This window comes from Scophthalmus maximus, chromosome 6, assembly GCF_022379125.1.
Source record: "Scophthalmus maximus strain ysfricsl-2021 chromosome 6, ASM2237912v1, whole genome shotgun sequence".
Lineage (NCBI taxonomy): Eukaryota > Metazoa > Chordata > Actinopteri > Pleuronectiformes > Scophthalmidae > Scophthalmus > Scophthalmus maximus.
This window is the reverse complement of record NC_061520.1, coordinates 27,275,936-27,291,464: the sequence shown is the minus strand read 5'-3', so window position 1 is coordinate 27,291,464 and position 15,529 is coordinate 27,275,936.

Here is a 15,529-nt window from a genome sequence, read left to right as displayed (position 1 = left end):
CAATTTCAGTGGCCAGCAACTGTTGAGATGTAATAACGGCATTTTAGTAATATGATTTGGTGGGGGGGTGGGGGGTCGGGGGTTTGGGGGTCTTATCCTTATACTAGATAACATTTTAGTTTTATGTGTATTTATATTTTTAGAGTTGATCATCAAACATGCAGTGGGGAAATGGGTTCAAATTGCAAAATTTTCACAAATCATAACCAGGGAAATGAAGTGCTGAATGTATTTAATCTTTTCACCTGGCCAGTTCTCCCATATCCAATAATATCTTTTTGTTCTTCAGGAGCACTGACAGCGTAGCATAAGAGGTGGGGAGCGATTCAGTAGTAAAGTTTTGGTAGTGAATCTTTGAACTGAGGTCCTTTTTCAACGTTCTTTGTCGTGGGACAGTGAAGCGAGATCCACTGGAGATTTCTGCACAGCCATGAGCACATGCATGTTGTACAGAAACATGTGCGTCTTCTTCCAGTTCACAATTAGACACATTTCTGACTGGACTGCTCTCGGGTAGGTCCACACTGTTAGGTGATTTTCTCGACAGAATTCTGTTGAGAGATTTTATTTAAAACTACGGTTTTGGCGGCTGCTGTACCTCAGGACTGTTGTTGTGCCTTTGTTATCTTCAGTGACAATGGATCAGACCTCTGCTTTAACTGGTCCAGTTTCAGGTGTACTTTCTGTTTCTTAAATGGTTTTACGACCGGGGGGGGGGGGGGTGTTGCAGCGTTAGCTTTTTGGGGTTTCCCTACAATTGCTCTCTTGGCAGCAAGATGAGTAAAGTCTTTGTTGTCGGGCAGTTACACAAAGTTGTTGTGTTTTCTTGACACTCTTCATAAAGATGATGAGGGGGAATTACAGTCAACGGACCTGTCTATCAATTGCCCTCAGAAGAGTGACACGTGAAGAAAATGTTATTATCTGCCTTTGAAAATGTCTGTAGCCAGAGAAGATTTTGTTGATTTGTGGTTTAATTATAGCAGGACTTTTGGGAAATATGTTTTCGCCACTTTCTTTCTGATAATGAAATCAGGAGATTGACACTAATATCATGTATAAGTGCAGGGCTGTGTTTAGCTTAGCATAATGATGCCATCAGCTAGCTTAGCTAATTTTAAAGTTAAAAAATACACATGCCAACACCTCAAAAGCTCAATTGTTAACATGATCGTTGAAGACAAACAAATGGTGACAGTGCCGTTTAAACTTTTAAGGGAAGGGAAGTGTTAATACACTGAGGTTTGTCTATAAGTACGGCTTCAACAAACAAGTTACGTGTTGATCGGTCGGTTTTAGAAATGTTGGTCCGTGTGTTTTAGTTTGGAGTGAGTGAATGGCTGCTTAATTTACACCATTGGTTGACCAGTCCAGTGTTGGATTCTGAAATGGTTTGGCGTGAACAGAACTAGGATGTCATTTATGAGCTACTAACAGTTCTACTGTCAAGCTGTTTGCGGAGTTCTTCCAAGATCTGGAGTTAACATAGTTTGACAACGGTGTCAGCAGCCCAGTAGGAATGCCATTTGGCAGTCTAATTTCATAACCAAATACCCAACTTTATATGTATGTATAGTACAGACATTCAAATATAAAATTTTACATACACGGTTCAGCTGTATATTTGGTTCTTATAGTCTTATTTAACTTTAGACAGAGACAGATTAGCTGTTCCACTTGCTTGCTTCCAGTTAGGACACAATTTACATGATGTAAACTAAAGAAAGCTAATGAGCATATTTCCCAAAATGTTAATTTCTATGGTAGAATTCATTGCTCTGCTAGACTAGGCCAAAGTCTACTTTCTTAATACCACAAAACACAATTGTTAGGGCTGTTTTCAACCCCTCGCGAGTTTCCACCCCTATTTTTCTGATACTTCACGACATTTGTCAGTATATGATTTAAATGACCATGTGTATCAGTTTTTTAGCATGGACTGTCACAATTGTTTTATTTTGCTCCAAATGAGCTGACAGTAGAACAATCTGTCCAGCATCATGGCCACATCTCCGTCAGGTTTCAAGCTTTCTTTTATAGATCTCTTTCCTTCAGATTCAGTCAGTATTTCATATCATTTTGTATTATTTTGGCATCATTATCATGTGAGCCTGTAGCTGCATAGCAGCCAGACAGTCACAGGAATAAAAAACCCTGCATAAAAACCATGTCATTTTGCAAATTGCTGAAGTGATCACTAAAATATAAAAAAGATTTTTAATCCTTGATTACTTTTCGAATAATTGTTTTCACTTAGTTTGGACTTTTTCATTCTCTGGATTTGCATGACATGCTCAAAGTTTATCTCAAATTGCTTTTTATCTCGGAAACTTTTTTTGAAATGCTGCATTGCACTCGTCCTGATGTTCTCCGTGTAAAGAGTTTTCTTTCTGTACAATTGATGCATTTCTAATTGTTTTGTTTTTTGTTATAAATTCTGCTTAATTGTTGGCAGGCGACAGGCTATAATGAAAGATGAACTGAGCAGCAGGTGGCAGTTGTGAATAAAGACAAAAAGAACACATTTGTGACTTTCTTGTTCAAATGAATCGGTTTTAGCCATAATCTGTATATAAAAATGAATGTAGTCACTGAAAATGAAGCCAATGAGAAAGTGCCTGAAGCCTGTATTCCCTGGAATCACCAGCAGAGGGTAACTCCAATTGTTAATAAAGAAGTCAGTTTCTATAGAAGTCTGAGATCATGACTTGATTAATAACATTAAAAGTTTATGGTTCAATCTCTAGTTTCAAAGCTTCAATACAGCATGATGTTCATTTTGTAAATTATGGTCCATTTAGAGTAAAATAGACCATGAAGCACCGTATGCATTATCTACTTCCCTTAGTCTGAGTTCACACCAAACGCAAAGCGAATTTTCACATCGTGTTACTCGTGCGGATTTGGCCACAGGCGCGAGTCAACACTACCCGGGAATATCTGCCCATTTTCTGTCGTACACAGACGTCAATGGCGCCGGGAGGATCTTAACGCTATCGCTGGCTTTCACGACATTGCATCACGTGAATATTTTGCTCGAGTTTAAATATTCCAACTGAATTTCGCTGTAATCGCATTGTCTTTGCATTGAATTTGTATATAATCTCATCGCACCAAAAATTAGCTTCGCGGTTGGTGTGAACACAATAAGTGACACAGCAGACGTTAAGTGAGTCTTTTCTTAACACACAAAGCCTAAATGTAAACTTTGTCAAATACGAATTCAGTGGCCTATATGATGTGATTGCATGAAGCAGCTATAAAACTGGATGTTTCCCATTCCAATTTTAAAGCAGATATAACTGTGTTTAACTCTAACTGTCATAATGAAGCTGGTGTGACGTATACATTCTCTATTTGCCCCTTTAATTCAGAGGTCAGAGGTCTAGGCCACCCAAACATGGACACTGCAGCAGGCCAGATGATTGCTGGAACCTGAACCCTGTCAGCCTGTGTTTTGTGTTTTTTTTTAATCAAGTACATGTTCTCATTGGCTCACACTAAAATGTTCTTAGAGTTAAAGAATTATTAGTTACTGAAATAAAATTTTTATTAAAAGGCTGATGATGGCATTAAATCAAATCCCAGTGCTTAGGAGGGGTGATTAATGCCACAAAGGAGAGGAGTATGGCAGGCTTCCCATCCTATCTTCATCAAGTTTCTCCCAGCACTTCTGCTTCTTCTCTTGTTTTACTTGTCATTTTCCCTCTTAAAAAAATTCCCTCAACCTTTCCACTTTCTCTTCTTCTTTGCCAGTTCCCTGTATCCTCAGAATTCACTTCTCTCCCTGTTGCAGTTCACTTGCAGCGTCTTTCCTCCTTTGTATTTGCTCATCAAGCCTTTCTCATCTAAATTTTTTCATTTTATTTTATTTGCTGGCCTCTCCTCCCATTCCTCTTGTAGTTTCTTGCATTTCAGTCACCCTTGAAACCAGTCATGAAAACATTTTGCCAGATTAATATTATTTAACAGCTTTGAGATTAAACAGGAAATGCTACGCACACAAAATCAATACCGTCCTCTAAAGCAGATTTTAAAAGCTACATCTTTTACTTCCCTGACCCAACTACAACTGAGCTCCACACAGAGAAGCCCCAGCCAGACAATATGTGTGAACCTAGAACCCCTTATGCTGTGGGTTGACAGTGCTGACCACTACACCACTGTGCCAACCTCAAATGGAAAAATAAATGGTTACACTGTTACAAAACAGGGTGAGCAGAGGCCAGTGTAAATATAATTGAGTGTGGTTGACAGAAAATGGATAAGTGGACCTTAAAAGATATTTGGCTTTAAAAGGGTAGGATGTTAAGGAAAATCTAATCCAGAAGGATAAAGTATTAAGATTTAAAGGATGACAGCTGAAGAAGATGATGAAGAAAAGACAGGCAAAAAGACATGATGGTGGATTAGAAGAAAATTGAGTGACTGGGACAAAGACAAGGAGGTGCAGATTGCATGCACTTAGCTTATGATGGCGGTTGATGATTTTCTAGACAAGAATACAAATTTAAACGGAGGGTTGTAGTGTGTCAAGGAGAGGGGGGAAGGGTGGTTCTCGTACACTAGAATTGAACGTTTAACCTTTTCAGTTTCAAACTCAGTGAATAGTAGCAAAGGGGCGCCCACCTGATGATCCTGTAGGATGACCCACTTTTGCACAAAAATTCACATGTTATTTTAATCTGATAAGACAGTTTAATGGACATGATTCAGGGAAAGTTTATCATATCAGATGGGTTGTTGACCAGTGTTTGTAAGTAAATCTTGTGAAAACAGATATACAGTGTGAAAAGGAATAATTGATGTCGATGAAGGCAAAGAGCATGCTGCAGAGTAGCTTTCCTTTGCTCAAGTGAGGTTATGATTTGAGGACAGTTTAAAGGTTCATTAGCTCTGAGAATAATATGGAAGAGTTTCTGATATAATTATGGTAGATTAGCTTAAACGGATACAAAGGATATTAGAGTTGAGTTGAGCTGAGTTTAGTCTCTTCTCTTGAATGGGATTTCACGTAGTTCAACACTACATTAGGTCAAAGCTAGAGAATGGTCGTCTGTCAGAAGGCTCTGATACTCAAAACACCACACATTTTTATGGCCTTGGTTCCTCAGGCCTCCTTTATTTTGGTCACTGTCTTTTGGAGCCTGTGTTTTTCCGTTAAGGTGAATCACCCTGGTCTTTTCCCCCACACCTCCACTGGAGACTCCTCCCCCTGCTGAAAAAAACAGCATAGACCAGCTTTGGATGGTTGCTGGTCTTAGCTGGTTTTAAAAAAATATCCAAAATCTGGTAAAAAAAAAAAAAAAAGAGAGGAAAAAATAACTATGAAAAGTAAAGTAAAAATATTCGTTTTATGAGTCTTTGAAGAAAAAATAATTTGAATTTTTAATTGGAACTTTTAAAAATTGTGATTCTAGTAAAAGTTTGGCTAATGATGATTGTGGAATAAATTATTTTTCTGCTTCAAATAATTTGATGTGGGAAGTATTTTTACAGATAATAGATTGGATATATTCTGGTACATTTATGAGGTACGTGCTGTGATCTGAACTGATAGATGTCATATCTTTAAAAATGGTTGTCATATATATATATATATATATATATATATATTACCTTACTGTCTACTTGTATTACTTTCAATAATTGTTTCTCATTAACACTGAGCTCTTCATTCGCTGATATTTCTTAAATTCAACAGTACAGGAAGGTGGCTTTACAGGTTTCACCACAAGTCTGTTCTCTTTTGATTATTTTTTTCTTGACTTGTTTTGTAGGTGAGGAAAGAAGCCTGATTTTAGAGGCTTTCTAGCCAAAACTATTACTTAACAGCCCATATTTTCTGAGATATACAGTTTTTTTTGTCATAATTATATTTTCACATAATTATCTAAAATTTAGAATGTTTTTAATAATAATAATACAAATCAAGAGCACTGCCCCACTCACCCACTCTGCAATGCAATCTGTAAACTGAGCTATTGCAATTGTGTTCATCATCATCATCTATGACCAGCTTAGCCATCAAGGTATCCCAGCTAAAAGTGTACCCTGGACCACACTAAAAACTGCTGAGTACAAGGGGCTGGGTTATTGGTTGGGTTGGTTTGACCCAACTTTGAGTTAAAAATAATGACCCAGCACAATGGGTTGGGGATTTACTTTCTAGCCAGCATGTTTTTGAAGACATCCAGCAACAGCAATGGCACCATTTGCTCATGAAAAACGGTAAGGTAAAAGTATAGCTAAGATATCAACATAAGGGTAGAGTAATATAAAACATATATACAGTATATATATTAAAACAACATATATATATATTAATGATGATATCTAGCTTTAGTGTTGTGCGACATACATCAGAAAAAGGTATACTGGACAGCTATTCCACTACTCTGAAAGTTGGCAAGATCGCGATATCGTTAATGTCGAATTAAATTCTGTTCCTTGAAATTTTATTAGCTAGCTAGCTAGTTGCTGTGATTTTATATAGTCTTTCTATGGTTTTGACTGTGCTTGTGTGTCTGTGTGTAAGATAGCAGGATGCTGCGTTTATAATTTAATTGACTTTAAAATACAACAGAGCTGTGCACCACTGCTGAGCAGATTGACAAGGAGTCCTTCTTTCGTGGATGGAGTTAGCCTGACCTCTCTGATACTTCTCCTTGGGCCCCAGCTGAAATTTCAAAGTCTTCTAAAACATTTGCTTGAGGTACGCCTGTGTTTCAAGTGTAGAAGATCTTTAGACAGGGGCATGAAACATCTTTTTGCCCATCTGAGAGTGGCACATAATATATACTGCACTTCATATTGTTTCCAATGTGCTCAGGCTGGGTAACATCGTTCATTTAATCACATCGTTTAGGGGACACCTACTGGGGCATGCAGTCGAATTTGTCGTTGGAGCAGAGAACAGAGTTTGTTGACTTACTGGATTCAAAGTCTCTTTTTTTTTTTACAAATACAAATATTTTCTACTTAAAGAAATATTTTCTACTTGTACAAATTAATTTCTCATGGAAATTTATTTTATCTACAAACCTATCCGTAAATGTTACTGTACACGCTCAAAATCTTATTGACCATAATTTGAGCCAATTCTAAACCTTGTCAATAATTTTTTTAATAGCTTTTGCACTTCACAATTTACAGTCATCTTTTTGCAGTTTTAGAGAAACATTTTAGAGTTGTATGTTGCCAGCTTTATCTGTCCCATCGCAGTTTGAAGGGACCTTTGGATCTACTGGGAAAAATGTATGAAATACATAAAAAAAAATGTTCTGAATTGAAGTTAGTTACAAATAGGTTCACTGATGCTTTTAAATTTTTAATTTTTTTCATTTTACAGACAAAAAATGTGTTACAGCTGCTCCCAGTGCTGCTCCCAACTGAACTTTAAGAAGTGGGGAGGAGAGTTTTTAATACATTGACATTAAATATTCTGCTCCAGAGTAGACTTTACTGTATTTACAGTAATTCCCTTCTTTAGTTTGTGTGTGTACGTTGACACCGAGGACAGGATGCCAGTCTATCACAAAATTGACATATAGACACAAACAACCAGTCATGCTCAGATTCACCCCTACGGACAATTTGGAGTCTCCAGTTAACCTGCATGTCTGTGGGACAAAGCAGCGGCCAAGGGAAGAACATGCAAACTCGAACAAAAAAAGGCAAAACTGTGGTTCAAACTCAGAACCTTCTTCCTCTGTGGTCACCATATATACCTCAAGTACCAGAAGGCTTATGTTAGAGACAGGTCTTATTTCCTATTCCCTTTGTTGATAAGTACAGTATAAAGCCTTGTCGTTAAATCTACTCCTTTAAGCCCTGTAAAAAAAATTGTTTTCTTAAATATGCTGTCAACATTATGGAAGCCCATTTTCGCCGGTGTGAGGAAAAAAATAGATCCTGTAAGTCATAATAAAGACTTAGTATCTTAAAATAATGAGAAAGTATCTAAAAATATTGACTTAGTATATCTCAGAATAATGTGAAATTATTTCAAAATAATGAGAAGCTGCGTGTCGGGACGGCTTTCCATTAAACTACTTCATTCTTCAGCGAGTAATGAATTTATTACGGAACATGGTGATTTCATGTGTCTTATCATAAACACATACACCTGTCAAACAATCAGAAGTGATATCCTATGATTATGGACTTGTTGTTATGACTGGGTATTTAGTTTGGACCAAGCAGTGCAGACACAGACATAGGTAGATAAGAAGAAACAGGTTTATTTGTAATAATGACTGAGCAGGGGCCTCTGGATGTTGGCGTAAATTCTCTGATTCTTATAGCTGCAAAGAAATCCCACTCGGAAAGTTCACGTACTTCGAACACCTTGCTTTTTCCATAAATTGCAATACTCCAATTCTAATTATCACCATATATAGGCCACCAAAATCTATATATTGTAGCGTTCGCAGCCCGACACTGTGAGGGCTGGCTAGCGGAAAGATGAGGACACAGAGTGGCTGACGTTTAACCGGAGAACCGGGCTTTATTACCCTCTTAAACAGGCTAACCCGGGGTTGGAGGAGTGCCCAAAATAACAAAGGGTAATAGCCGAACGCTAGCTGGCTCGCTACTGTGGTTAATCGACAGGTGTCTTTTTCCACTCTCTTTCCCGAACTCCTCTCTTCCGTCTCCCGCCTCCGCTTACTTCGGCTGTTCCCGCCCCATCCTTAACTGGCCTATCAGGCTAAACTAGGGCACTCCTTCCCCCCACAACTCCCCATCAATTCCCCCCATAGTCCGGCTGGGTCGCTACAATATGGTTTCTTTGATGAATTCTCTGAGTTACTATCCAATGTCTCCCCTGACTATGATTGTATGGTTGTCTCGGGTGATTTTAATATTCATGTAGACAATAAACAGATCTAAATGCCAGAAACTTCCTCAGCCTATTGGAGGTGTTTGACCTCACTCAGCATGTTTCTGGTCCCACCCACAATAAGGGGCATACTCTGGATCTGGTATTAACAAAAGGACTTAACATCACAGTCCCTGCATCAGGGAAGTTGCTTTTTCAGATCACTGTTGCATTTTCTTTGACATAGCCTCTTTTCCTGTACAACAGAGGAGTCCCCAAACTGTATAAAAACGTATAACCAATAATAACACTGCTGAAACCTTCCCAAAATGGTAAATGACTTATCTGTGTTCATGGCATCCTCAACCAAGGATCCTGTGAACAACTCCAACTCAAAAATACAAAACATCATGTATAATATTGCACCTGTTAAAATAAAAAAAAAATGAAATAAAAAAAAAACCCCTTGAGAAATAAAGCAGGTGTCAGGCAACTTAAGAGAGAGTGTCGCCAAGCAGAATGAAAGTGGAGAAAGACAAAGCTTCATGTTCACCAGGAAATATCAACAATAGTTAAGCACTTTTCTCCACTGTCGATCGACTCATCAATCCACCAACTACAACCCAATTGCTGTCCACTGAAAAATTTCAAGAATTTGCTACATTTTTCAATAACAAAATCCCAAATATTAGAAAAAACATTACTGCCTCAAGGTCCAGTGACGAACCTACCCTCCAGTTTACCAGGAATATAACTGCTGCATTGTCTCACTTCTTCCCCCTACATTTAGAAGAAATAGGCAACATTGTTGGAGAGCTCAAGTCCTCCACCTGCTGCTTGGACCCCTCCCTACCACTTTCTTTAAAACAATTTTAACTGTCTAGCAGATGAGGCATTATACATCATCATTGGCTCTCTTCAATCGGCATATTTACTACAGAACTCAAAACAGCTGTCATTAAACCACTCCTCAAAAAGAGCAACCTTGATGCTACAGTTATCTCAAACTATAGGCCTATTTCCAATCTGCCATTTCTCAGAATAATACTGGAGAAAATGGTTTACTCTCAGCTTAATAACTATCTGACATCAAACAACATTCTGGACACTCACCAATCTGGCTTTCGACCTTACCATAGCCCAGAAACAGCACTAATCAAAGTTGTAAATGATCTTCATATGAATAGTGACTCAAACAACCTATCTGTTCTTGTGCTCCTGGATCTCAGTGCTGCCTTTGACGCTGTCAAGACTGAAAAAATATGTTTTAAATTTTTTTACGCAAGTCCATGTTTGACAAGCCTAAAATGGTCAAAACCATACACAATATATGGTTTAAACTTAAAATTTGTTTATGATCCACTTTCTCTCTCCCTTCCACTACCCTCCTCTCCCAAAGCCCTGCAGTAGCCAGCGTGAAGCAAGCACACACGCACAGACACACACACACACACACACACACAAACAAACACAAGTGCGGCTGTGTTTGACTATCTGTGGTGCGGTGGTTCCAGTAAGTAGCTCAAACAAAGATGTGTAACACATTACTTTAACCATTTTTACCAGACTGAGTGAGGCGGAGACCTCCACTGTGTTCTTATTAACGTTACTAGAGCCCGTTCTGTTAGGCCCGCGATGTTGCTGGTTGCACTTTTCTTTTTGAAACGGTAAAACGTGACCTGCAGTAATTGAGCTGCGGTGACTGATGCCGCGCTGTTGCACAAACAGTTGGTCACCTGTTTAATCAAAGTTTGGTAACGCGCTGTTGTTGTGGACCGGAATTATGGTCTTGATTGAAAAATCACCTGATATATTGCAATATTCCCAGGAAATAATCTGTTCATAACTTTATACAAATTGCTACTTTTCCTCAAAATTCCTGCAGGTACCAAGTTCAATATTCATGTTAACTTTAATTAATTGTTAATTTTATTCTGTGCTGTTATTATTTTAATGCAAAGAATGATATTTTCAAAATAAGCTACTTTCCCCCCTTGTATTTCGCTGGGGGTCAGTGTCCATACAACACATGTATAGGTTGTAAGTTTACAGCACACAATTGTTTACAACAGCATGAAGTTCTTTTAGATCTAGCCTCCCAAATTGGTGTCAAAGTTCACCAGATTGATGGATTTAACATTAAAGTGTACACATTTTTCTTTCGGGGGGGCATTACCCTGGACCCCCCCTAAAGGGACTGATGTCCACTCCCCATAGTCTCTAAAAATCCTATTGGAAACACTGCTAGGTGTTGATATTACATCTATTACTCTATTACTGTATGTGTATCTTGATAGTTCAAAATTGTACAGTTTTTGCTTCTTTTTTTTTAAAGGTGACATTTTTTGGGATCATTGGGTCCTCAGCACCCCTAAAGCTCTGATCCTAGAATTGCCCCTGCAGGCAATTCTTTGTGTCAGTTGGAGATTTTGTCTCTAAAGAAATGACATGTGGAGTACCCCAAGGCTCAATTCTTGGACCATTATTATTTAATCTTTATATGCTTCGACTTGCACATGTTATAAAGAAATATAACATAAACTACCATAACTATGTAGATGATTCACAACTATACATATCTCTGTCGCCTGATGAACTGCACCCCATACACTCCCTAACTCAATGCATTCATGATATCAATCTATGGATGTCACAGAATTTTCTACAACTGAATCAAGTTTTTTTTTGGTAAAGAGGCCCAGAGGTAGAGAACTGCAGCCCATTTGATTTCTCTGTCTCTGGTGAGCAAATACGAATCAAAAAGCAGAAATCTGGGTTGAGAAAAATTAATCCATGCATTCATCACAAGCAGACTGGACTACTGAAACGGTCTATTCACTGGCCTCCCAAAATTATCTCTGCAGCCATTGCAGTTAATCCAAAACGTGGCTGCACGTGTTTTCACTGGAACTAGGAAATTTGACCACATTACACCTGTCCTGTAAACAAGAAGCAAGATTCTGCTTCTTGTTTACAAAGCTCTTTATGGCCTAGCACCACACTATATCAAAGATATCCTCATTAACTACCAACCAACAAGAACTCTGAGGTCCACAGGCAGAGGTCTTTTAACCATCCCTCGCACTAACTATGGAGCAGGCGAGGCTGCCTTCTGTGTTTATGCCCCAACTAGATGGAACACCCTGCCTGAAGACCTGAGATAGGCTCCTACACTAAACGTTTTCAAAAGCAGGTTAAAAACCCTACTGTTCACTACAGTCTATGCTTAATCTTTGTGTGTTTCTTCCGTGTGTTTCCATTTCTTTGTTGTATTTATTTGTATTTCATTATGTATTGACTGACTGTGAAAGTTATTTCACTATTTGTTTTTCTGTAAAGCACTTTGTGTTTCTCTGGCATGAAATGCTAATAAAGTTAGACTTGACTTGACTAAGGCAGGCCAAGACGGCAACACACGTACACATGTACATTGACTGTAATATTTGCTGCACATCCCCTACACACATGCACACCTGACTTCTAGCTGCTCCGCACCTTTGCTCTCTCTCGTCACACTCTTGCTCCACGCACATACACACACACTACGCACATACTCCACGCACTGCCCCATTCACAACAGGAGTTACAAACTGGCAACACAAATGTATGTGCGCCTGGTTAACACGCGAGTGATCTGGAACTGAACCAGGGTCTGTACAAAAGCACACACACACACACACACACACACACACACACACACACACACACACACACACACACACACACACACACACACACACACACACACACACACACACACACACACACACACACACACACACACACACACACACACACACACACACACACACACACACACACACACACACACACACACACACACACACACACACACACACACACACACACACACACACACACACACACACACGGTAAATGGACTGTATTTATATAGCGCTTTTCTAGTCATATAGACCACTCAAAGCGCTTTACAGGAAAGTCACATTCACCCATTCACACACATTCATACAGCGCTGCTGTTTACCACGCATTTTTCTGTCACATTCATACTCATTCATGCACAGTCGGAAGAGCCGTCAGAGGCAAGTTAGGGTTAAGTGTCTTGCCCAAGGACACAACGGCATGTGTACTGGCGAGAGGTGGGATCGAACTGACAACCTTCGGGTTGGTGGCCAAACGGCGCTACGTCCTGAGCCACAGCCGCCCTTCATCAGGGAATGATTTTGCTTTTGCGTCTGTTTATTATAGGAGTCGAACTGTGGACAGCTACGACAACAAACTGCACAGCCAGCGTTAGAGCAATGGATTTATGATGACAGCTCAAAACACAGGTAAGCCCAAATGTGAACTTGCTAGCATTCAGTGGCAAGCCAGCTTGATAAGCATTGATAAGCTAACATTATACCAGTCCCTCTGTAAAAGCCTCGTTCAAGCTCGCAAAGGTCATATTTAGCACATCCATAAGCCATAGCCCACTCAACAGATCGAAGTTCTGATCTGACTTATTCATAACTGCTCTAGTTTTATAATGAACAATTGAACAATTGAATTAAATTACAGCAATCCTCAATTACTTGTCTAAAAAGTATCTCTACCATGTGATATGCTACTCCAGTACACAAAGAAATATTACTGGGACCACAACAGATAAACATTTATATTAACATTCAACAAAAGTTATGCAATAACATCATCAGACTTCTATACCAAAGTGCACAATCTCTATTGAACTATTATAAAATGTTATCTATTTGTGTGGGACAGGATTTGTGAAGCGCATCCCAAAGGTTTAGAGCGAGTGCCTCAGACTTCAAAACAATAATTAGTGATTCGCTTTCCGACTCCTGTTGTGTATATGGAGCTGTCAGTCCATTATGACAGCTACTCTGACTTTAGCTCAGAGATGAACAAGGTGTTGGAATCTATTGTGTGGGTAATGGACATAATCTAATCTTAGTGGGGGGGGGGGGGGGGATATATGTGTTTATGCTATTCACACACAATTTTAATGTAAACTCTTATTATTTCCATGTATAATGTCAGTGACCAAGCGTTCTCATGTGAAATTTTGCATAAGATTGAAATTGCTCAACAGATAGCTCTTCAAACAATACGTTCCTGGATCATTTGTTGAAGGTAGGGAAGGCGATTTTTGTGAGAAGCATTTTTTGTCATATTGCTTGAAACTCTCATAACATACCGATAGTGATGAATACATTGGATGATCTGACACTGAAACAAAAACAATCCCTTATCTGTGGCCGAGGCAGGACTGTAAAAACCCCAACCAATCAGAAAGTTAGGTCCAGAGAAAATTATTAGATGAACCAGCTTTCTCCCTGCCTGCGCGCACTCCACTCGTTAACCATACAATGGGGTCCCCAGTCTCCTACAACACAAACAAACGGAGCAGGAGCTAAAGCTAGAGCTAAAGCTACAGCTAGCAGACAGCTTTCGGTCGCAACAGAGGGACAGCAGTAGAGATGGCTACGGACAAAAAGAGGTTGGATACTACAAGGAGTAAACAGAGTAAACATCGGTGTGGCTCTTCAACGCTGGCGTCAACTCTACGTAAGTTACCTAATGCTACGTTAGCTTGTGTTTATCTACAGCTAACGCTGCCTGTGTGTTCGCCTGGTGTCTTCACTGTGGTTATGTGCAAATGTCGTTTGATTGTTTATCTATATTAGCTTTGAACGGGACGTAGTGTGGAGCGGGTGTAGTGAGATTGCCCGGTGTAGGTGGCTAGAGGCTTGTAGTAGCAGTTGATGCGCATGTTGCAGTCTGTGTGCAATAATAAATGCCACAACGCCTCAAGTTCCATCAAGAAGTCTCTGTGTGTTTTTTATCACGTTGTCGGGCATGAGGTGCAGGTCCCGAGGGATAGGTCCCAGAGCGATGCAGAGCTTCGGCCCTAGAGAAACCGTCTCCCTGCTCCCCGACTACGGTCTGGACGACGGGCAGGAAATTAAATGAAAAGTACTGTTCAATGTTAGTTAATATACCTCCTTTCTCTTATACCAGGTATGGCAAGTTGTACATGAAGATGTCCAGGGGTCTCATTTATAAAACTGTGCGTAGGATCCTTACTAAAAGTGTACGTGCACCCAAAAGTGGGTTCAGTGAGCAGTGAGGTCCGTAGAAACAGAGTTGCAGTAGTGAACTTGCAGTCTGTCTAAATGCTGCAGTGTCTCAGGGCAAAGGGGAAGTTTCTCTGTGTTGTGCCTCTGTTGAGGAAGTAAAAGGAGTTGGTACCCGGGTCGAGAAAACCTGGAGATTTTACACACTGAAGGTTGTCTGCCACGGACCAGAGCAACAAGACCAGATGATCCCAGTCAACAGCTAGAGAAGCAAGTCAGTCGAGGACCAGGTTAGTCGGCTTATGTTACTGTAGATTGAACATGAAGTGGTAACTTACTTATGTACAAGAGCTACTTTAAAATCCATGGCAATGTTGTAAAACATTCCAAAGTTTTTTTATCTGAACCTCAGAACTACTTGTTATGATCTTCAATATTTATCTAAACAAAGTCATAACACATCCATGATAAAAATGTGGCCGGTCTACCAACAAATCACTGAGAAAATTATACTTGGCTCCCACAAAAGGTGACACAGAAAACTGTTTGTCACTGTAGAAAATGCTGCTGTAGGGTTGTCAGTCTTTGACAGTAATGTTGATTTAATGAAGCTTCGCGGTAGTTCATGCAGGGCACGGTAGTCATA